At 40.6% G+C, this 25,001-nt stretch overlaps 1 protein-coding gene across 5 annotated transcripts in view; it reads right to left on the bottom strand.

Annotated features, from left to right (window-relative positions):
* Positions 1 to 25,001, bottom strand: part of SFMBT1 (Scm like with four mbt domains 1) — a 134,456-nt gene that overhangs the window by 77,465 nt on the left and 31,990 nt on the right. For 3 of the 5 annotated variants that reach the window (XM_039353877.1, XM_039353880.1, XM_039353876.1), the window contains exon 2: positions 3,082 to 3,156. The exons of the other annotated variants lie outside the window; for them this stretch is intronic. The gene's annotated coding sequence lies outside the window, so the exon portion shown is untranslated. The remainder of the gene's footprint in view (positions 1 to 3,081; positions 3,157 to 25,001) is intronic. 5 annotated transcript variants of the gene reach the window in all.

Below are 25,001 nucleotides of genomic sequence, written 5' to 3'. Positions count from 1 at the left end.
ACTTTAAAGCATAGGAAGTTGCTTTATTCCAAAGCACAGCATTGCTCTACCTTAATATTGTCTACACTGACAGCAGCTTTCTAGGGCTTAAGAAAAAAATAATTTCAGTTTTATCTAGAAATGGGGACTGAAATTTGAACACTAAATATTCAACATATATAATCAGGAAGCTATGCCATTTTCTCTAACAAAACTGAAAATGGAGTGCAGAGTTTACCGCCTCTAATATATTTTAAGAAAACCAGCTTTTGCAGATATACCCAAGATATTTATGGTTTAGAAATGGCAGTAATAGCTTCTTCCAAGTTAACAGCAAATAAATATGCACAATATCTACTGCAAGCAGGGATTTGCTGAAGACTTACACCTGACTCAGCAGCATATAAGCAAGCAGGACACTCTTGAACATTATATAGTAATGTGTAGGTGTATCAAACTACAGCCTAACAAGACATTTTACACTAATGTCAGCTTTCTGGACCATCCATAAAGATAGCTCCATAAACAGCAACTAGGACTTGATGCTGTCAATGCATGAAGCTATACAGGTAGACCTCATTTACCCAGCGATTTGTACAGTGTCTGTTCAAAGTTAGAAGGAAGCTAAAAAAAATAACTATGACCAATCCTTGCATTTATGATTATTGCAGTGTCCCTCAGTGACATGACTGACACTTGCATGTTTCGCAACTTGCTTACATCAAGGAGAGTTCATAGAAAAATAGAAATATAATCCTAAGTCGTGGTCATATGATTTTCCGCTTAATGATTACAGCACTTAGTGACCAAATAGCCAATCCCAACTGTGATTGCTAAGTGAGGACTACCTGTACTAGGAACATTTCTTCAGATTAGTTGTTTAAGCCTTGACTCTAAATCAGGGGTGTCACACTCGCAACGTCATGTGACGTGTTGACATAGAACGACTTTTTTTCCATTGTCGGCAATGGCGTGGGCAGTTTCGCCATGATGCATCTGGCCCACGGGCCAGCAGTTTGACACCCCTGCTCTAAATCCTTTAAATACAAATAAAAATGCCCAACTGTTTTCAAGATGAGTTATACAATTCTCAATTTTGTGCTTTTCTTCACTTGTTAATCTTTCTAGGGAAATATATTTACTTTTAAAGCTCCACCTTTTTTCTAGACATTTCTATGGCTTACAAACAAAAGTTTGGTGGTTCTTTTCCTGTTTCTTTCTTTCTTTACAACTTTAACCTTTTTCAAGTGACATGTTTTCTCTTTTCTCTCCTGGTTTCTCTTCATTCCTTCAAAAGATTGAAGTGACAAAGACTATTGTTGTGTTCCACTTAGGTAAAGATGATTGAGAAAAAGCTGCTATGGGTGTGCAAAGAGTTTTCTTCTCTAGTTTCTTGATAAGTACTGTATATTCTAGAATTTGTTAACAGCAAGGAAATGTTTGCAACAGTACTGAAAAGGACTACACAACTCATAATCTCAAGTCAGACTGCTAATAATATCTGGGATATTATTCTGTACTCCAACATATCAGGAAGGTCTCAGATTAGGAAAAGAAATGTTCTGTGTCAATACATATTCACCAGTGGAATATATAAAATGCATGGCAATATTTCAATTATTTGCAGAATTCATGTCTTGCTCTGGGAAGAAATGTGAATTCTTTGTGCACATACAGTATTACAGCAAAGTGCAAAAAAGCACTCTCATCAAAAGAAAGGATATTAGCACTTTACAGAAGTTAAGCATAACAAAGCACTTCACACTGATTCATGTCAATATACTTGTGAGATAAATTTGTTTTACCTCCTATGCTACAGATATGCTGAGACTAACACTTTGGTACCCTATGTTTTGACTAAAAAAGAAAGAAAGTGAAGCAAAAAAAAAAAAAATCACCCTCCCTTCTCAGACAAACTTCCTCATGGTATCCACTTACACATCCAAACTATAGAGTAATATCCCATCAATCGTTCTGATTTTATAATCATCATTTAAGGAAAGATGACTGATAATCTTCTCAATTTAGGTAATACAGAAACGTTACAATTTTATCTCAATTTCCCATGAGCAAGATATAAGATGCAGTTTATATGAAACTGATTCTCAATCCTATCAATAGGTATCAACATTCACTACTACATTATTATTAGCCCAAAGTATAGATGCAACTTCCATCCAGTTAAGACTCACTTGTAAAACTTCCTGAGCATTTCTGTGTACAAAATTCATTGAAAACAGGAATAAAAAGCTCCTCTAAATATTTGATTTTTTTTTACAAATGCTACTAAAAGCATATCAATCTAACACTCTCACTTCGGTTTCATGGTAACATTTTCAAAGGTATTGTCATGGAATTGTCAGATAAATGTTAGGAAAAGTTCAATGTTCACATAACTATTTCAATCTAAGTTACAGGCTTTCAACTGTCATTCATGCAATAGGCTTAAATACCTGACAATATAAAAAATTATCCATATTTCCAGTCTGGGATAGAGAACCAGAAGAAATATGAAATCTTAGGAACAAAAAATAACTGTGATCTACACACTTTGATTTAATAGTGAATATCTGTAGCTCGGGTATAGGATGAGGATGAAGGTTCATTCTCCGAGCTTGAGGGTTGGTTCCCGAACATTTCATTACCATGCTAGGCAACATCTTCAGCAGTGTTTAAAGGATGTCTGTTCCACATATATAAGGGCTCCAGGGGTGGGAGTGTCAAGTGAGGGTCTTGTGATGGGCCAGGTTCGAGTCATCAGAGAGAAGCTTGTGATGAGGAGGTATTTCAGGTAAAGATCCTTGGAGGGTGTGAATTAGGGTCAGAAGTGAGTCATCAGTGGGAGGCTGGTAATGGGTTTTGTGATGGGGAGATTATGTCAGGTCAGGGTCATTGGAAGATGAACTGTCCTTACATAAGTAGAACACTGACACAGACCTCACTAAATACCACTGAAGATGTTACCTAGCCTGGTAATGAAACATTCGGAAACCAATCTACAAGCTTGAGAACGAACCTTCACCCTCTTTCTGATTTCATCTCTGGACCCACCAGAAGGCAATAAGAAGTTAAAGAACACTGGAGGAAAAAAATGAAACTTACTTGATATTAATATCTGTGTAGGCAAGATTACAGTAGCGGACAGTAATCAGGTAATGGTGAGGGGACAGCCAAGACCTGTAGAGTCAATCACAACTTTAATCCACACATTGTACGTAACAATAAAAAAAAAAAACAGTTCATAGCTTTAAAGGGAAATTATTCCCGTGGAAGTCTTTTTTGAAATCTAAAACAAATTTCACTCACAGAATTCTGTTTGATTTGTGTTTCACTTAATCCAGCTTTTGCTTTCAGCAGCAAGCTTAGTTGGAAAAAAAAAATCTGTCCAGTATAACATTTAACAATATGTTTATATACAAGTTTCCATTTTATTCCACCAAAATGCTATACAAAAGGATAACACAAATTATACAGAAGGAGATGGGATATGTGGACTAGAATACAATAGAGGATAGAGGCTGTAAGAGATTAAATTAGTTTATTCTTTTTCTAAGTTTTTTTACAACCTGTAAGACTACCTATTTCATTCTGACAGAGTTAAGCACCTATTCCAGGTTCTTTTGGTTAAACAATTTTATTTATTTAATTATTCAATCTGTATAGCTGCCCATTTCCTACTTGTGACACTGGGTAGAGCTCACATACTTTAAAACAACAAAATAACACAACACAATACAGAAGAACAGTAAAAACACAATAAACTTGTGAGGGAGCGGGGAAGTTCAAAAATGTGAAAAATAAATAAAAAATAAAAACTTTTAAAACCAAATGAACACTAAAATTAAAAATTAAAAACAAAAAACATAAACATGCCACCTGTTGGAAGCACACCTTCGGTCATAATACATGCCCTCTGTGCGGCTGCCAAACTACTGGAGAGTAATGGACAGAAGAAATAACTTTGAGAAACAGAAAAAAGAGCGGCAACCAAGTCAACAGTCAGATAAAAGAAGTCCAAGTCTAGCCCAGATCTATAACCTGAGTGTCTCGGACAAGACCCTCCCTATTCTCACGAAGATGGAGGATTCCTACCTCTCATCAACGGACAGAGGAAATGCATTCACACTTGTAAGATTCTGTTACCTTAATCTTAAAATAAAAGTATTATTAGCTCACATGATTTTGGTTTCCCAATATGCTCTACTCTTGGAGGTCTGACATAGTGTTTCAGAGGGCCTTGAGGACTTTGTTCTTTATCCAAACTTTTGGCTAGGTGGTGAGTAGAATACATTTTCCGCTATTATCTTTTTGCTCCTGTGTTATATTGCTTCATGACCCTTTTTTTTCTGTTTTTGCTTTGTAAAGCATCTAGAGCTGCTTAGAGTCTGGGTAATGTGGAAATTCAACAACTATTATTAATAATAATTGTAGACTGAAAGACACTGGATTAATTTGATCAGTAACTGAGAAAGGGTCACTAATGATTACCAAATTTAAAAATCTATTAATCATGCACATCTTTTAAATAATTATCTATTTACAAAAAAATATGAATACTAGGGGTGTAGAACAGTAAATCAATCTTTTCTTCAAACTGTTACCCAGAAATGTGGCTAACTGTTGAGTAAATGTGACATCTTTCTTTTTAGCTGGAATCTGGGTTCCAGGTTTTAAGTTAATGACACGGTCCAATCAGGAGGAAAGGTAACTGCTTCCTTCTTTTAAAAGTCCAAGAAAAAAGACAGAATGTGTAGGAAATATTGTTGGTCAGCCCATTATAAACAGTTCACACTATAAGTAAAGAAGATGACTTTGATGGAGATAGGAGAGATCTGTTATCAAAGTGAGAAGAAGAAAAATATGTTTTAAGCCCAAACATGCAGAAGGAATGCAACAGTATCTCAGACACCTTCCTAATTGACATGAATTTAAGAGGGGGAGCATGTAAATTTAGATAAAATCAGGTAAAGTAAAAAAAAATCAGTATTGACAGATTCTGTACTATAGCCAATCATAATAAAAGTAGTTTTAGTGTTCATGTAGAGTTGAATTTTTGATTTGGCTTACATAAAAGGGCTAAAAAAATCTCAGGAACTGATCTCAAGTCCTCTCAAATGTTTCTTGTAATCTTCTGGAGAAATAAAATAATATTGGCTGTGCATCAACTTGTGGGATCTCTCTCATATAATGTTTCCCCAATTGCTTTGCTAACTTTATCATGGCCATGTTCAGGTACACTTCTCTGTATCCACCATCCCATCTTATACCAAACAAAATCAATTAATGTTTTCTTTTATTTCTTTCCCATTTCCACAGTCATATCTACATTCCTTCATATTATCTTTGCATCAAACCTTGATGTGTTAACGGATAATATCACTTGCTGATGTTTCTAAAAATATGTGTTTTACATCTGTCAGGCATTTAATGATTTCCTGTAATTAAGAGATAAGTTAAACATAATAAAATATCAATAACAATGCATTAAGGTATATCGACTTGTGTGTGTGTGTGTGTGTGTGTGTGTGTGTGTGTGTGTGTGTGTAGGGGAGGGGAGGGAATCTAAAACAGTTTCATAACAAAAGCAAAATTGCAAAGAAAATAATTCAAAAAAATTTCAGAGAGAATGACAAAGAAAGTTCTAGAGGCTACAATATGCCTCTTATACAATTTGCATTAGTTGCTTTTGCATGATCAATCTTTAGAGAGCAAGAAACCCACTCACTATACTTCTTTTGACAACAGATGGTTTGACCAAAAATTATGCCATCTGGATAGGAAAGGCTGTGTTCAATTTGAAACATTTTCAATGTAATAGTCCACAAGTTTTAAAAGTATTCATTATTAATTTGTATGATTAGCCTGGTATCTACAGCAGTGTTTGGAGCATTTTGCTGTATCAGAAGGAGAATTTTAAACATTGCCTTTCTATACAGTGGTGGAAAGACTGTTGAAAATAATCAACAGTGGATACATCAAAACTGAAAATGATATTCAGGTAAACATGAAAGCTAGTTAGAGATAAATTAGTTTATACTTATAAAAAAAGAATATTGAATATGTATTTGAAAGGTTTTTAAATATTCTTCTAGAATCACAGATCATAAGGCTGTAAGAGATCTTGCAGGTCTCTTAGTACAAATTCATACCCAAGGCAGGAGTCCTTATACCATCCCAGACAAATGGCTATCCGATCAAGGAACCATGATCAGCTAAATAGCCTTCTCTTTTTTTAGTAATGCATTTTCTGATATTATTTTGGGATAAATAACATATAATGCCTTTGAACTCAGAACACCCTTTACAAATCTTGGTATCTTGTGAGATGGGAAATGTTATCATAAAATAGATGCAACTTACTTGTTGTACTCTAAACTATTACTAATCTAATCAGTTAATATTCATTTAATTTGCTTGCATATACTTTCATTCCTGCAATATTAAAGAAGAGCAATCTGACTGGAATTTCAAATCATATGAAATTGCACTATATTTTCTTCATTCTCGGAGTTAGGTGCTACATACACTTTTCTCTGCTGCCTTATACACAGAATCTGTATTTTATTTCAAATGCCTACTTGCTTATTGATGTATCTGGTAAATGCTGAAATGTTACATTTTGAAACTGTGGTTCCCATTTGCAAGCTTAAACACCTTGACTGTTGCTAGTATATTCCACTAAGTTCATCTGACAAAAATAAATACCAGGAAATAATACTTCTTTACTATTTTTAAAAATGAATCTTGATATTTTTTTTCATTTTGTATTATCGGTTTCGTTCAGAAACTTCCATTTGTTAACAGTATCACAAAACTTCAAAATAACAAAATGCTTTCTTTGCAAGTGAAGACAAAATTTCATATGACACACACTTTATGCATGGAAAATATAATTGGAACATGAAAAACTGAATAAATAGTTTTCATTAATATACTCTATGATTGTTTTTTTAAATATGTTTTATTGATTTTTAACATAATCACCTTAATATTTGGTAAACAGTGTGATTTCTGGGTTAGTATTTAAAAAACAATCAATGACAATTAATTTCTATAATTCTATAGTCCATATTATGGCTTTGCTTGATTTTCTCTTCTTCCAATAATATTCTCTTTTGCCAATTTTAAATACAGTTCTTATTATTTGAATAAATAACAATTAAATATAAACATTTTGCTCACGTTTCTGCAAATAATAACCATGTCAATATAAAATTTCTTTTCTGATTAATCATCTTGGTTGCCTTGTCATAGATCCTGTTTACAAAGTTCTTATTTAAATTTGTTTTTCCCACAATATTCAAAGCATTCTTTCTGGTTAAGATTTTTGCAGAATTAGTTACAGTTAAGTATTTAAATCTTTTTTCTCATACAAGTCATCCCAACATTTTTACATTTCTCATATCTTAAAAAAAAGAAAAAGAAAAAAAAAAACAGAAAATATTTCTTTTATATAAACCACCTCAACGTTTTTATATTTCTCATATCAAACAACAGAACACAAAAGAAGGGGTGTTGTTTTACCTGAACGCCTTTTCTCAGCATGATGATGGATAATCCACGGATGGAGTTTCCTGTTGTCCTGTCAACCAATAGACTAAGTCTGAGAATTTGCCATGCCTCCAACTGGGCTAGTCTGACCCAGTTCTGACGAAGGTGAAGCAGCAGACAAAGTCCGACGCGTTGGTTCCCCTACCCCTAACACAGGCCCTGACGGACACTAAAAAGGGGTGGGAGTGGATTATCCATCATCATGCTGAGAAAAGGCGTTCAGGTAAGACAACGCCCCTTCTCCAGCATGAGGATGGATAATCCATGAATGGGACATACCAAAGCTAGCCCTGTCCCTATGGGGAGGGAACAGTCAGGGCATGTGTCCCACCGGATGACACCACTTGCTGTAAAACTCTCCAGCCAAAGGAGGCATCAATGGAGGCAAATCTATCAATTTTGTAGTGTTTTAACGGGGAGGGTAACGACCAAGTCGCCGCCTGACAAATCTCTTCAATGGGCACCTGAGTCAACCAAGCCGCTGAAGTTGTAGCACTGCGGGTGGAATGAGCAGTGATACGGCTAGGTATGGATAAGGATTGGGATTGGTATGCTCTTGCAATGCAAGCCTTGATCCACCTGCTTATGGTCGTCGACGAGACCTTCTGTCCCATGGAGGATGGCTGGAAGGAAATGAAAAGTACCTCTGATATGCGGAAGACCGCAGTCCGCATGATGTAATGCTTTAATGCCCTGTGCACATCCAGAATGTGCCACTTGTGCTCCAATCCATGAGACGGGTGAGGGCAAAAACTCAGTAGTATGAGCTCTTGTGATCTGTGGAATAAAGTGTTTACTTTTGGATCCAATCTAAGGACCACACTGTCTGTACAAAAAACGCAGAGGTCTCCCTGACAGAGAGCGCTGCAGTTCAGATATGTGCCTGGCTGATGTCACTGCCACTAGAAAGGCTACTTTCATTGACAAGTCTCAAATCACAAGTCTTAAGGGGCTCGAATGGTGGCGTGGTAGCAGCCTGCAATACAAGTGACAGATCCCATGAGGGATATCTACGGACTGGAGGTGGTTTTGAGTTGGTTGCTCCCTTAATGAAGGAGTGAACCATCAGGTGATGGGCTAAAGAAGATGAATCGTTGCATGACAGCACTGTAGCCAGGGCTGCCACCTGTCATTTGATGGTATTTGGCGATAAGCCTTTCTTGAGTCCCTCCAGCAAATACTCTAAGATTCTAAGGATAGTGATGGATGAAACATCAATTTGATTCCTGGTACACCAGGCGGAGTTCTTCCAAGTGGAGTCATATATTCTGTTGGTAGATGGAGGTCTGGATGCCTGGATCATGTTGATCACCCTCATTGGGTAGGATTCCTGAGTCAGACGTTACCGCTCAAGTGCCAGGCGGTTAACTGGAGCCACTGTGGATCTGGATGTTGGAGGGCTCCCTGGCTGAGGACAATGCGATCTGGAGGGATTCTCCACGGGGGGGGGGAGATGGAAAGGCTCACGAGGTCAACAAACCACGGAAGTCTCGGCCAGTGTGGAGCAACCAGTACGACCTCTGCCGTTTCCTCTAATAGCTTCCGTATGACCACTGGCATTAGAGGAAGAGGGGGGAATGCGTATAGAAGGTTTTCGGCCATGGACTGCGTAGGGCATCCACTCTCTCCACCCCTGGAGATGGAAAATGGGAGTAAAATCTCGGGAGCTGGGAATTCACCGGAGACGCGAACAGATCCAGTATCGGGTGACAAACCTTTCCACTATCTCCGTGAATAGTTCTGGATGGAGACACCACTCAGAGTGGTCCACCATTGCTCTGCTCAAGGCATCTGCCTGCTTGTTTGTTTCTCCCGAAATGTGTTCCGCTCTGAGGGACGAGAGATTGGCCTCTGCCCAGGAACACATCAGTCGGGCCTCGGTCATGAGTGACCCAGACCGGGTGCCCCCAGGCTTTGGCCGCTACGTTATCTGTGAGCACTAGAACGTGCTGTCCCCTCACCTTGTGTCTGAAGTGCTGTAAGGCTAGGTGTATGGCTCTGAGCTCCAACCAATTTAGGTTGTGCTTCAGGTCCAGTCGGGACCATCGTCCCTGAGCCAACTGAGATTGGAGATGAGCCCCCCAGCCGAAGAGACTAGCATCGGTAGTGAGAGTGAGCCCTGTCAGCTCCCTGAAGATGGAATCTCTGGCTACCACTTGGGAGGTCCACCAGCGGAGTGACTTCAATGTCTGAGGTGGGACCCTTACTTTCTTGTTGGAAGAACTGATTCTCCGCCTTTGAAAGGAGAGTAGGAATCACTGCAAATCCCTGGAGTGCAATCTGGCCCATGGCACTATGGAGATGTACGAGATCATCTTCCCTAAGAGTTGGGAGAGAGTGGCTAGAGAAACAACATGGTTTTGATGGACCTGATGTACCAGGGCCTGGATACTGATCTGGCAGTCTGGAGACAGGTAGACCATGCACTGTTCTGTATCTATGACCGCCCCCAAATGAAGAAGATGAGTGGAGGGAACTAACTGGCTCTTTATGAAATTTACAGAGAACCCGTGGTTCTGAAGGACCTCAATGATGAAGGTCACGTCCCACCTTGCTCTCTGAACGGACTTGGACTGTATGAGAATGTCGTCCAGATAGCACTGGATCCGTACTGGAAACAGTCTCAGGTGGGCGGCCAGAACCGTCAAGATCTTTGTAAACACCCTTGGAGCAGATGACAAGCCGAAAGGCAGGGCTCTGTATTGATAGTGACGGGACTTGTAACAGAATCTGAGAAATCTGCGATGTTAGGGAAGGATTAGAACATGCAGATATGCTTCCGTGAGGTCGTCAGGAAGTCGTTCCTTCTGATGCTGACCAGAATAGATTGGAGAGTCTGCATCTTGAATTTTTTGTATGTTACATAGGTATTTAGCCTTTTTAGCTCGAGAATGGCTCTCCATCCTCCAGAGGCCTTCGGCACCACAAAGAGGATGGAGTAGAAGCCTCTCCCTATCTGTTCAGCCGGTACTGGTTCTACAGCCCTTATCTCCAAGAGGTGACTTATGGCCTCGTTCATGAGGTTCCTCTTGACTGGGGTTGGGCACGGGATGAACCGATCCGGTGGCCTGGATAGGAATTCCAGTGACAAACGTCTGTGGTGGTGGCTTCCCAGATGTGAATAAAGAGGGAAAGCCTGCCACCAATGGGGGGTCCCTCCCTGGAGTCATTTATACCTCCTAAAGGGACGGGTCCCTGCACCTTGAAAAGGCCGTTTTGACAGGAATTGCTGTCTGGGCTTGGCTCCAGATCGGTCTGGTTGGCGATCGAACCGGGGAGGGAAGGAGCAGGGTGATTGAAACCACTCCGATCCCAAAGTGGTGCGAAATGACTGCTTACAATAATACAGGCTAGTTCTCCTGTCCGCCCGCCTGGTGTGGTGGATTAACACCTTCTTTTGTCCTGGTTTTCCATTAAATAGGGATCGAGAGCTTCTCCAAACAGATGACCGCCAGTGTAAGGTGCAGCGGCCAGACACCATTTGGACTTAAGTCCACTCGCCATTGTTTCAGCCAGAGCAACCGGTGGGTTGATACATTAGTGGCAATCGCCCTGGCCGAAAATCTAGCTGCATGAAGTGTGGCATCTGCCATGTATTCAGCCGTCGCAAGCAACTTACCCAGAGTTTGGTGGGCCCGTACCTGAACCTGGGGGATCATGGCCTGAAGCTCTTGAAGCCAAATGATGGATGTCCTGGAAAAAAAGGAGGCTGAAGTGGAAGCCTTCACTGCCCACCTGGATGCCTAATGTGACCTATGCAAAGAAAATTCTGATTTTCTCTCCTCCGGTCTCAAGGCTTCCGCCACATCACTTGGCACGGTGGAGGAGGAATAAATAGGAGTTAAAGATGTATCTACCATCGGGACCTCTAGTAGCTCCATTAGTGATGGGGCCACATTAAAGATTTTTTTATCAGTAACCCCTGGAGCTGGGGGAGCACTAAGACTACCCCATTGTTTCTTTACGGTATTAAAGAAAAAGGGGGGACATGGGATGTGTTTTGGGGTCATGGTCGGTTCAGAGAACAGAGGGTCTGGAGTATGACTGGTAGAAGGGGTGGGTTGCGGTTCTTTTTCGGGTGCAATCTTGGCTGCTGTGGTTGCCTTAGATAGAAGGGATCTGAATAACGTGGGGTCAAACAATCCCACAAAAGGAGAGGGGTCCTGAGCCGTTTCCTTGTCCTCTAACAGTGGTGGGTCCTGTGTCTCCTCAGTATTTGAATACAACCCCCTGTCTTGATATGAATGATCAGAGGCAGTAGAGTTAAGCATATTCTGGGGGTTCGGAGTGGAAATGAATGGGAGATGAGGTCTGGGTCCCTGCCATGAAGCAATACTCTGTGCCGATGCCTGAATGATCAGGGTTTGGAGTTGTTCTGGCCATGCTGTTTGAGGAATATCGGGGCGAAGACCGGCAGCAGTGGGCATGAACGTGGCTGAAAGCCCTGGTTGAGTATTGGGAGAAGGGGCTACCTAATTGATATTTGGATCTGGAAGAATAGGAATAATGGGCCTCTGCCCGGCCTCCGCATCTGGAGACAATGATCTTTGGGCCTGAAATGACGTTGCTGGTAGAGGACCGAAGAGGAAGTCCTCGGATGCAGCCACAGAGGTTAGAGGAATTTCCCTTGGAGTTTCCTTTTGGACCTTTGAAAATCACCTTTCCAAAGCCAGATGTCTCCTGGTGGCCTCCTTTTCAGCCGCTTTGAATGGAGCCTTGCCAGACAATGCTTTGGCCTTTGCCTTCAGCTTCCCCGATGCCTCCAATTTGGAGGATTTGTGCCTCTTTTGTGGGGGAGCTGGTAGTAGTTAGCACAACCTGGGGTTGTTTGTCTTCTGCCATTTGTTGGAGATCCTTCAGTACAGGATTGAGGATGGATCTCAAATAGAGATATGAGCTGAGGTCTGGTTGGATAACTTCTAAACACTGGTAAAACCAGTATGAGCTCCTGAAGAAATTACTGTGAACCACAGTGTCTCAATTGTCAGTCATTAGAAGTAGCTCCAGAAATAGAATGTTGAAACTGGCCAAAATTAGGGTTGACTGCAGACCTGCAATGCAGAGTAAGGTTTATAATTGGAAGAATAGTTGAACCCTCAAGGAGCAGAAATTGCCAGGGGCAATGTCAAGGTCAGGTGTCAGGGCTATTTGCTGCTCTGATAATTTATCTGGCAGATTAAATTGTTCAGCCTCCAGAGATCCTGGGAGGTTATTCCTGAGGCTAGAGAAGACGGCGCCAAAAAATGGCTATTCAAAATGGTGGCTGTCAACTTCTGAGGCAACTAAGGGGCTGCAAGAAGGTACTCCAAGCTCCAAACTTCACCTTCACAGATCCCCTTTTTTGACCAAGTGTCTTCTCGGCCTCTCTCGCTCCCCTCCACAATTAAAAGAAAATTGAAGGAAAAAACCTGTTGGCAGCTTTAACAGAGAATATGGCTGTCTCGCGGCTCCCAAAATGGTGGCCGCTGTCAACGCGGTGAGCCAGAGATGCCGATATTCTTCGGGCTGAGGCCCAACTGTTTTTTGGCCAGTTAAGAACTCCGCAGATGGCCGCCGATCAGCTGATCCAACCGGCTGAGCCGCGGCTCAATTGAGACGTCCTGTAGGATTGTTCTCAGCTCACTGTTAAACTCTCTGTAGCTCAGAAATGACAAGGGAAAAGAACACGGAGCTCAGCTGAATTTAAGGGGAAAATGGAGAGATTTTTGTCTCTCTAAAGAAATGCTCTCTAAGGGAATGAGGAAAGAAAATAATTCATGGATGGTACAACCTGCGATCTGAGAAAGAACCAACGCGTCCTGTTGGTACAAGACTAAGTCGGAACTGGGTCAGCCTAGCCCAGCTGGAGGCGTGGCAAATTTTCAGACTTAGTCTATTGGTTGATAGGACAACAGGAAACCCCATCCGTGGATTATCCATCCTCATGCTGGAGAAAAAAGAAAGAAAAAATACTATGATATTTGAGGGGTTCATCCGTCTTAAACTAATCTTCATTTATATACAAATTCTTTCTATTTCTTTAACCATATTCAAACAAATGTTTAATTTTTAAATATTCCCTCTGGTAAATCCCATCATCTAGTTTCTTAATTCTCTTAGCCTTTTTTTTCCCTAACATCTTTCCTGATCAATATTCTTCGCTGAATCATAATCTTGAAAATGTTGTTGCAGATATAAAAGGCAAAACAGGTAAGATGTTTTATAGGAAGGGTTCGCCCCTTCGTATTCATTGAGAGTCTTTTCTTTTCTTTCTTTCTTTCTTTCTTTTATTTTTTTTTGTCTCTCAAGTTCTCGTAGTTTTCCTGACAGAATCCATTTTGTCAATTTTTTTTCCTTGTCCTCATACTTATTTTGTGATCTTAGAGTGTAGGTTATCTTTTTCATATTCAGTATTTCTTGTAGGTTTTTTTCCTTCTGGCTTAAGTCATACTTTCTTCTGTTGTGAAATTCCATCTTAAAAATCTCTCTCCTCTGCCTCCTATTCAGTTGTCTGTTTTTTCTGCTTACTCTCTATTTTTATTTTCTGAATTTTTTGGTTTTGTAAGGTTAAATTGGAGATGTGTCCATTTATATTTTCAAAGTTATTTTTAATATCCTCATGGTTTGAGATCATTGTTGTTTGAATTAGTTGCAACATAGCATAGATCTCCTTCTGGAAAGTATTTGTTTTTTCTTGGTACATTCTTTCTGCAGATCTCTGGTTTTTCATGATAGCTAAAAGATAGAGTTTTCCTGCAGACAGCTTTAGAATCACAGTTGAGTTAGTATTTGTAATCCAGAAGGGTTAATTTTTTTTTAGAGTTTATAGTTCTCACTTTGTAGATAGCCCAACATGTTTTCTTTTTCTTTTCTTTTTTTTGCCACAGTTGCTCTCTGTTATTTAGACAATGAAGGTCATCAAGAAGCAATTATCTCTTCCTGGGCTTTGCCAATCCCTGTAATAGAGCAAGTGCCCTTGTATATTTTTATACACCACTAAATGTCAGCACCAATTCATTTTTCAGTAATAGACAATTGTTTACCTCTATTTTCATGATTTTAAAAGAAAATCCTAACAGATTCTGATTTTAAACTTATCCAAGTTAAGTCTTATAATCCTTTCATTTTAATATATTTCTGTTCTCCCTGAACAGCTTAATTTGCCGATTCCATCTGTAGGATGGAATGGTTCAACTATTCTTCCAATTATTAAATACCCTGGGAGCTGATGATAGGCCAAATGGGAGTGCCCTGTATTGAAAATGGCGCCCCTTGTGTGCAAACCTTAGAAACCGGTGGTGGGCAAGAGAGATGGGGATATGGAGGTACACTTCCGTGAGGTCGATAGACGTCAGGAAGTCCCCTTTTCTTACGCTTCCCAAGACTGAGCGGAGCATTTGCATCTTGAATTTGCGGTATGCAAGATGATAATTCAAGCCCTTGAGATGACTCTCCATCCCCCTGACATCTTGGGGACGACAAAGAGGATGGAATAAAACCCCTGACCTTTCTGGTCCACTGGCACCGGTTCTATGGCCTGTATGTTTAGCAGATGCTGAATGGCTTCGTTCATTAGTCTTTTCTTTGTTCGATTACGTGGGTAGGGGCAGGAGAGAAATCGATTTGGGGGATAGGAGATGAACTCCAGGGACAGACCGTGACATATGGTGTTTAGTACCCACGCGTCTGTGGTGGTGGCCTCCCATTGGTGGGCAAAGAGAGTCTGCTCCCTATGAGAGGGACCGTTGGAGAGTCACCTGAAGCGGTGGAATGGTCGGCTGTTCCCCCAAAAGGGCCGCGCTGCCCTGAGATTGCTGTCTAGGTCTGGCCGTCTGTCTGTCCGACTGCCTATCCTGTCTGTCCTGCCTGGCTGGGAAGCAACAGATGGGTTGAGTGTAGTTGTACCTAATCCCTGCCCTAAAAGACTGTCTTCGTGGGTAAAAATTGGACCGTTTGTCCGATCTCTTAAGAAGATGATTAAGGATTTTGCATTTGTCCTTATTCTTGGTGAGATAGGGATTCAAAGCGTCCCCAAATAGCTTGCCTCTCTGATAAGGTGCCGCTGATAGACGCCACTTAGACTTGGCATCGGCGTGCCAGTGCTTCAACCAGAGCATACGGCGACCAGTGAATCTGGCAGCCTGGAGAGTGGCATCTGATGCATACTCAGTGGCCGCCACCATCTTGCTAAGGTCCTGGTGGGTGCGGATATCCTCCGCTGAGATACGGGCCTGGAGCTGCCTTAGCCAGCGGAGGGCCGATCTGTTAAAGAAAGATGCGGAGGTGGCCGCTCTAATAGCCCATGCAGCCACTTGATGCGTCCTGTGGTAGGCGAGTTCGCATTTACGGTTCTCAGCCTTGAGAGTCTCAGAAACGTCGCCAGGAATGACAGTGGGTGATACTAGGGACCTTAAGGACTCATCCACTGCGGGCACCTCCAAGGTCTCCTCCAACCAGTTGCCAAGCATCTGAATTTTGATAATGTGACCATGGGGATGCTACAATGGTCATAAGTGTGAAAAATGGTCATAAGTCATTTTTTCAGTGGTGTTATAACTTTGAATGGTCACTAAATGAAAAGCTGTAAGTCAAGGACCACCTGTACTATCGATATTATCCCAAAACATTTAACTATTTGAATTGTTTCCTATTATTTTTCATTTATATCATGCTTTTAACACAAAGTGCTCCTATTAAAGCACTTTCAAGAATATGATGTAATACTCTTATCTGAATTCTATTCATCTGAGAAAGTGACCACAAATGGTAATTGATTAAGTAGTAAGTTGCCACAATTTTCCAGTATCCTAAAGGCACTCATTGATAATATAAGTCAGGAGGTCAAATAAGAATTCTTTTCACCACTTAACAAGGAATGGGAAACTAACAATTCAAAGGCCCTTCACAGATATTTTCACGATTTGGGCTATTGGTGCCCAAATAACTGTCCACAGTACCTGTAGATAAAGCCACGATGCCAAAGATATAGGTTAGCTGACACAGTGTTTGAAAAAGTCAAGCCAGCAGCATATCTCCCTTTGAGACAGAGGGTAGAAAAGAAGCTTTAACTTCACTTCTCTTGTAACACAGATCCAAGTAAGAAGGCCTGGGGACAGAAGAGCTCCTAAACAGATTGATTTCCGGTCCTCTATTATTTCTTCACAAGTTGTCCATGTGTGATTTAAGAAAATAGGAAACAGATTTAGACCATAAAAATAGTATTTGGAATAGGAGTGATGTGTGTAATGGCTGCCTAGGAATGAAAAACTACAGAATGAAAATTTGCCTGGCATAAAACCAGGCATAATGAGTTATAAGTTTATGCAAGGTCCAATAAGTTTACAAAAAAAAAGCAAAAGTATGAGAAATACTGGTCAAATTTATACAACCCATACTGGAAATGAGAATTTATTCTTACAGTATAGCTTTCTTCATTAAGCTAATGGGCCTTAATGGCAATGTTCAGCCATGCAGATTTGCTGTGGGTTTTTTTTTGTACCATGAACTGTAGTGAATCTTCCTCTTTTTTGGTTTCTAGTTAATTCAAAATCAAGTTGGCAAACATTTTCACATCAATTAGAAGATACTAACACACTCAGCTCACAGGCTGCAAAAATTATCAGCAGAAAACATAGATCTGTAGACTCACAGAGTGGAGGTAGAAAAATTGCAATCCTTTTAATAATTAATCGCTGACTTAATTTTTCTGATATTATAGAAACAACCTAGAAGTTCAGTCAGAACTACATGTTGTAAAAGTCTGACACTACAAATGGGTACTAGAGTTGTGAAGCAATGAAAAGTCCCTAAAATGTTTTCTCTTCCCATAATGTAACAGCAACTTCCAAACAGTTCAATTTTTTTATACAGGAAATACTCCCTCCCTCAATCTTTATCTATTAGGTTTAATGACTCCTAAAACCTAACTTTATTTTTCCTTGTATATGCAAACATTTAAAATGTATACTGCTTTATTTTCCAAATCACCAAAGTATGCTGGCTGTTATTATTTTGCAAAAAAAAAAATTGTATTTACCCAAAATGAAAAAAATAAATCCATCATTAAGCAGGAATCTTAATAACAATCCCCTAGAATTTTCCCATTCCCTAAATTTCTCCAGCAGAGACCAAAATTGCATGCCTCAGAACAGAGACATCAAGTGAGGTGAAGAGATGCTAGCCATGACTACTTGATCAAAGTCTTGTCCCATTTTTTACTTTTTATGCTTCGTATGAAAAAATGCTAGAACTATTATGACAAGTAAATGACATCTCAGTTCTCTTGACAGAAGAAGTGAGAGGAAGACCCCAAATATCCCTTTCTTCACTTACTTTGGTATAACAGGAGATAAAGACTCTTGGAGTTGGCTTTCAAGATTCTGTTATTATACTCTATAACAAGGATCCCCAACTCCCAATCCGTGGACCAGTACCGGGCCGCAGCATGCCAGCAACCAGTCCGCACAAACAAGCAAAGCCCCATCCGCAAGATGCAGGCAGCACACAAAACCATGCACTCTCCGGTCCACGGAAAAATCTCTCTCCACGGAACCGGTCCCTGGTGCCCAAAACATGGGAACCTCTGCTCTATAACAATAAAGGAGAGGCCCAATAGTCCTTTCATTTCCTGCTCTATGATATGACCTGCCTCAAAGGGCTGACACACTTCCAAGTAATTACCTGTTCAGGATATTCTCCAAACTCTATTATAAAAAGCACATGTCTGTTAATTTACACAACTTTGAGAAAGGCTCTAACTATTCTACAGCTTCTGCTGTAGATCACCAACATCAGTAACTCACTTCTCTCTGGGCTTTAGAGACCTTTGAAAACAACAATGATTTTTACTGTTTCTGCTAAGCATCTCCATAGTCCAACACAGGCTCTGTCATGTTGTTACGTTCCAGAAGACTTGTGGGAGATGTAGAATTGGTGGAAGATACAAATGAAATAGTCACTTAAAATTAGTAAGATCTTATTCTATGTGACCTTGTCAGGCTCCAAAAATTAATTTCCCCGCAGAGCTGAATATTGTGAACACTTGATAGGTGAATATTTCGTACAAAAGATCTTGCCATTTGGGGATTCATGAATTCTGTCAACCTCACATGGCTTCCTAAAGCAGCCCTTTCAGCACAAAACAGAAGTCTCTTAATTTAAATTCTAACTGCAAAATAAAACCTCTATACTTTGGCTAAACCAGTTTACATCTTTGAAGACTAATAAATATTGGGTCCAATACTAAGCCAGTTTCTCCTTATAATATTTATTTTGCCCTTTTGTAGTTCTTAGCATAATCAACTCCACAATATTTCTGTCATAGTTCATGCATATTATCAAGAGTAAATTATAGGGTTTCCTGCCTGAGCAGGGGGTTGGACTAAATGACTTCCAAGGTCCCTCCCAACTTTATCATCATCATTATTATTATTATCCAAACAAGAGGGATGATGCCCTAAAAAGATAAAAAGGCACGTTCATTAATTTCTATAAACACACTACAGAAGTCAAAGAATGTAACAAGTAAAGAACATTATGAACTAGTCTAAACAGAAGTAACATTTTCAATGAAAAAAATGATAGGAATAACCCCTAAATACTACTGAATAGACACAGGCATCCACATTCCTAAATTCAATAATATCCAAATCACATTGTGTAATTGTGAAGCTCTGTCCTTTCATAGTTGTCTTGCAATGTTACACTCAAGTATGTATGGGATGTAGTTTGTATTTGGATGTGCATTTTGTTACATGTCCCATCTTCTCTGGTGCCTACTATTAGAGAATTATGTCCTCTGATGTGTTCAGCAGACCTGATATATCTCACACCAAATTTTTATGATTGAACTTTTGATTAAAATTTGTTATCCAAAATGAGTGTTTATAACTTTTCAAACAAATACTGTATTACATTTCGGTCTTCAATAAATTTATTTAATCTATTTAGTATGTTAATAATTTTTACCTCTTAAAATATACTCACCATTTTGAAAACAATTCCTAATTTTTAAAACAAATTTCCAACTCAACAGAACCTATTTGCAACAAATGACAATTAATTACCAAATTGTGTTTTGAAACACACCAATGTAGTATTTCTAATATTTCTATGTAATATTTTAAAGAAGTCGCATCTTTTCCTGAGATCTCATGACTGTATTTCACAGCTATTGTGCACCATTACTTCTTTAAAGAATTGCAAAGAAATGTTACAATCCGAGTTGCAATCATGCTCTGAATCCAAAATGCTGTACAGTTCTAGTAGACACTGGATATACCAATGTTCTTTGGGTGGCAAATGTCATTTTCTACCACTGGGGCTGAAACCCAGAGTAATGATGCATTTCTTACATATAATGCTGTGAAAAAAATGAAAAATGAATGACTGATCTTTCTACAGTTCTACAATCTATTAATCTATACAGGAATAATAGAAAGAACAGTCAAATTGTAGGAATAAAATGCATATACAAAACAAAGCAAACAAAAGGGTTCAGAAAACCTGAACCAGAGATTTACACATCCAAGAAATTACTAAAACAATACAAATCTCAAGTTTTTTTAAACTTTGATAATTAGCGACTTTGGGCTAATTGAGCAGAGTGGAATCTATATTTTAAATAATAAATAATTGTGTTTAAATGTAAATTACTGAAAGTCAGGCGATAACTTTAGCTGCACTGAAGAAATGTTTGGGGGGGGGGGGTTTCTGTGATAAAATATTTCTTCTTTGCTATCTAGCTGGAAAATAAGAGAAGTCAGCAGAGATTTTCTTTATCTTGTGTAGAAACCACAGAAATTAGGTCTTCTGACTATCTGAAGAAATGCTCTTCAGGTTGCATTATTATTGGCTCTAAAAATCACCTCAGTTTGCACAAACATTTGTAGTTCAGGCAGATCCACCAGATGTCTGTGAGCACTCCTCTCCTATCCCACTGGCTCCATCCGATATTCACCAGATTTTAGAGTAATTGTAACTATAATTACAATATGATCTATATGGAAAAGGGGCGTTGTCTTACCCGAACGCCTTCTCTCAGCAGGATGATGTAGAGTCCAATGGTTGGGTTCTATGACAGCCTTCCTGCCCGGCAGACTGGGTAAAAATTTTGGCCACACCCTTCCCTTGGGCGTGACCCCCGTTTTGACTTAGGCGAGAATTGTTTGTTGGATTCGATACGGTAGCTCCCTGTCCAATACCTGCCTAGACCTAATACCTGGGTGGGCTTGGACTCTACATCATCCTGCTGAGAAAAGGCGTTCAGGTAAGACAACGCCCCTTCTCCAGCAGGATGGCTGTAGAGTCCAATGGTTGGGACATACCAAAGCCCTCATGTCCCCCTGGGAGGGAGTGTCTAGGCCACTGAATCCTGAGCAGATACAACTTGCTGTATCACTCTTCTACCAAAGGCAGCATCCGCTGCTGCAAAGGAGTCTAAACGGTAATGCCTAATGAATACGGAGGGAGAAGACCAAGTTGAGGCCTTGCAAATCTCTTCCACCGATGCTTGTGTGGACCACACAGCCGATGTGGCTGCGCTGCGTGTTGAATGGGCAGTCACGTGCGGGGGCACTGGTAGTGCCTGCGAGACGTAGGCTTGGGCTATACAGGCTCTGATCCACCTACCTATGGTAGAAGATGACACCTTCTTCCCCATAGTTGATGGTTGGAAGGAAACAAATAATGCTTCCGTCTTACGGAAGGATGAAGTGCGCTTTACGTAGAAACACAACGCTCTACGTACATCCAGCTTGTGCCATCTCTGTTCTAGTCTATGTCTGGGTTTTGGGCAGAAATCAGGAAGAATCAGTTCCTGAGATCTGTGGAAGATGCTGTTTACCTTTGGAATGAATGCAGGGTCTGGTCTAAGAACGACCTTGTCTTTGAAGAAGGTGCAGAGATCCTTCCTCACTGACAGTGCTGCTAGTTCCGAGATTCTTCTCGCTGAAGTAATAACCACTAGAAAGGCTACCTTTAACGATAGGTGATACAGAGAACATGAGTCAAGAGGCTCAAAGGGTGCTGATGTCAAAGCTTGAAGAACTTTGGGCAAATTCCATGACGGGTACCTGTGTATAACAGGAGGTTTAGTATTGGCCGCACCCTTCAAAAAGGCGCTAATCGCTGGATGTTGCGCCAGAGAGGTTAAGTTGTCCCAGGAAAGTACAGTTGAGAGAGCCGATACCTGTCTACGAATAGTGTTGACTGACAGGCCCTTATTAAGTCCTTCCAACAGGTAATCTAGAATATTGGGAATAGATACTGAGGTTGGATCTAGGTGAAGTAGGACGCACCACCTGCAAAAACCTTTCCATGTAGCATCGTAGATCCTGTTTGTCGAAGGTCGTCTTGAAGCTTGTATGGTCGATATCACCCCTGAGGAATAGGATTGCTTGGCTAAACTTTGCCGCTCAAATGCCAAGTGGCTAGTTGTAGCCACTGAGGATCTGGATGTAAAAGTTTGCCCTGACTGAGTATTACTCGGTCCGGGGAATCCTCCACGGGGGTGATATTGAAAGATCCACGAGGTTGGCAAACCACGGGCGCCGTGGCCAATGTGGAGCAATCAAGATTACTTCTGCACCTTCCAGGATCAACTTGTGTATGGTTGCCGGTATTAATGGCAGCGGTGGAAAGGCGTACAGAAGTTGCGCCGGCCACCGACACCTGAGAGCGTCCGTTCCCTCCGATCCCGGAGTCGGGAATCTGGAGAAGAACCTGGGGAGTTGAGTGTTCTTGGGAGTGGCAAATAAGTCCAGATGCGATTGTCCGAACCTCCGGGAGATCTCCTCAAACATAGCCGGATCCAGACGCCATTCCGACTGATCCACCTTGGCTCTGCTCAGGGAGTCTGCCTGGGTATTTGTCTCCCCTGAGATGTGTTCCGCTCTGATGGAACTCACATTTGCTTCTGCCCATCGAGCCAGAGCTGATGCCTCCTGCATTAGTTCCAAGGATCGTGTTCCTCCCTCCTTGTTGACATGGGCCTTGGCTGCTACGTTGTCTGCTAGAACGAGAACGTGTCTTCTCTTTACTATGTGGGAGAATTGACGTAGAGCCAGGTGAATGGCCCGAAGCTCCAGCCAATTGATGTTGTGAGTGAGGTCCTCCTGATTCCACTGGCCCTGCGCTATCTGAGTTCCCAGATGTGCTCCCCATCCGAATAGGCTCGCGTCTGTCGTGAGCGTGATCCGGTTCGGCTCCCTGAATATACTCCCCTTGAGCATCATGGGGGATATCCACCAATTCAATGATTTCAGTACATGTTTTGGTACCAAGACCCTCCTACTGGAGGTACTGAGGCTCCTCCTCTGATAGGGGAGGAGGAACCACTGCAACTCCCTTGAGTGGAGTCTTGCCCATGGGACAATGCCCATGCAAGATATCATCTTTCCCAGGAGCTTTGAGAGTTGTATCAAAGGTACTCTCTTGTCTTTCTGAATTTGATGAGCCAGCTTGGAGATGCTGCTTCGACGCTCCTGGGAAAGATATACCCTGCACTGGGATGAGTCTATCACCGCTCCCAGATGCTGTAGCTTCCTTGAAGGAGTGAGATGGCTCTTTTTTACATTGACTGAGAATCCGTGTTCTTGTAGAACGCGGATTGTGGTCTGGAGGTCTAAGTTTGCTTGCTCCTGTGAGCTGGATTGAATCAATATGTCGTCCAGATAAAACTGTACACGCACTGGCATCAGCCTGAGGTGGGCCGCTAGGATTTTGGTAAATACCCTTGGGGCTGAGGATAGACCGAAGGGTAGGGCCCTGTATTGATAATGCCGGTGTGCGTAGGTAAATCTGAGGAATTTTCGGTATTTGGGGTGGATGGGAATATGCAGGTACGCCTCCATGAGATCTATTGAGGACAGGAGGTCGCCCTTCCTGACACTGGTTAGGATGGATTTCAGGGACTGCATTTTGAACCTCCTGTAATTTACGTAATAATTCAGGCCCTTTAGGTCCAATATTGCTCTCCACCCTCCTGATGGCTTTGGTATCACAAAGAGGATGGAATAAAATCCTCTTCCTTCCTCTTCTTTTGGTACCCTTTCTATGGCCTGAATTGACAAGAGGTGTGCTACGCCCAAGGGAAGGGTGTGGCCAAAGTTTTTACCCAGTCTGCCGGGCAGAAAGGCTGTCATAGAACCCAACCATTGGACTCTAAAGCCATCCTGCTGGAGAAAATGATCATTTGAAACCCTCTATTTAATTTTACTTGGTTTATTCATTTGATTAAATTATGCCAGATCATTAAATTATTGCTTTTATGATTATTTTGTTAACAAACCAGAATGTATATAACTAAGATGATTAGGGGACTGGAGGCTAAAACATATAAGGAATGGTTGCTGGAATTGGGTATGTCTAGTTTAATGAAGAGAAGGATGAGGGGGGACATGATAGCAGTGTTCCAATATCTCAGGGGCTGCCACAAAGTAGAGGGAGTCAAGCTATTTTCCAAAGCCCCTGAAGGCAGGACAAGAAGCAACAGGTGGAAACTAACCAAAGAGAAGCAATCTAGAACTAAGGAGAAACTTCCTGACAGTTAGAACAATTAACCAGTGGAACAACCTGCCTCCAGAAGCGGTGAATGCTCCAACACTGGAAGTTTTTAAGAAGAAACTGGACAGCCATTTGTCCGAAACAGTATAGGGTTACCTGCCTGAGCAGGGAGTTGGACTTGATGACCTCCAAGGTCCCTTCCAACTTTACTATTACTACTACTACTACTACTACTACTACTACTACTACTATTATTATTATTATTATTATTATTTTAAATGCTAGCTTTTTCTGATCATGAAAGATCATCCTTAATACCCAATTTGCTTTGATATCAATGTTTATGACATCAAGTTTTTTAATTAAAGAAAAATTAAACAATGAGTTTTCTTATTTCATAATAGTGGTCAATATACAACAATATTCCAATACATGCCTTCATAAAATTATGTTTACATTAGCAAGTGCTGAACTTTCTGTGGTATTTGCTGCTGGATACAACTTTTAAACTTTGGATTTATTCACAAATGTTCTGCAATAAAATTTGTTCTTTTAAGCAGTTTAAATACCATAATGGTTTAAATTACATGCCATTTCACTGATCACAGAAAAGCACTTTTTAAAATATGCATAAATTTTATCAGAATAAGACTTTATATCTGCGTATAGACTAAATCTAAGATTTTTATTTATCTATGAAAAAAATAGAAATGCTATAATTACCTATATTACCTATAATAAAATATGGACTGAATCAAAACCTTTCTCCAACTATAAATTAATTGAAGGTAGAGATTAGTAAAGGATTTTTTTCCCATTATAATAGTTCTCAAATTCTATTTTTTTCTTTTATAGAACTAGAATATCTACATCAATCACTTTACAGAGCACATAATAATCTTATAAAAATTCAACAACCAGAAAAATATCATTAACTATTATGCACTGGATTGCTCCTTGCTCTTTTTGCATCAGGACTGCAGTTTGGA

The sequence above is a fragment of the Crotalus tigris genome, unplaced genomic scaffold (assembly GCF_016545835.1).
Source record: "Crotalus tigris isolate CLP2741 ecotype Arizona unplaced genomic scaffold, ASM1654583v1 scf7180000018537.1059022, whole genome shotgun sequence".
Classification (NCBI taxonomy): domain Eukaryota; kingdom Metazoa; phylum Chordata; class Lepidosauria; order Squamata; family Viperidae; genus Crotalus; species Crotalus tigris.
Note: the sequence above shows the minus strand (reverse complement) of the source record. Positions and strands in the feature narration are given on the sequence as shown.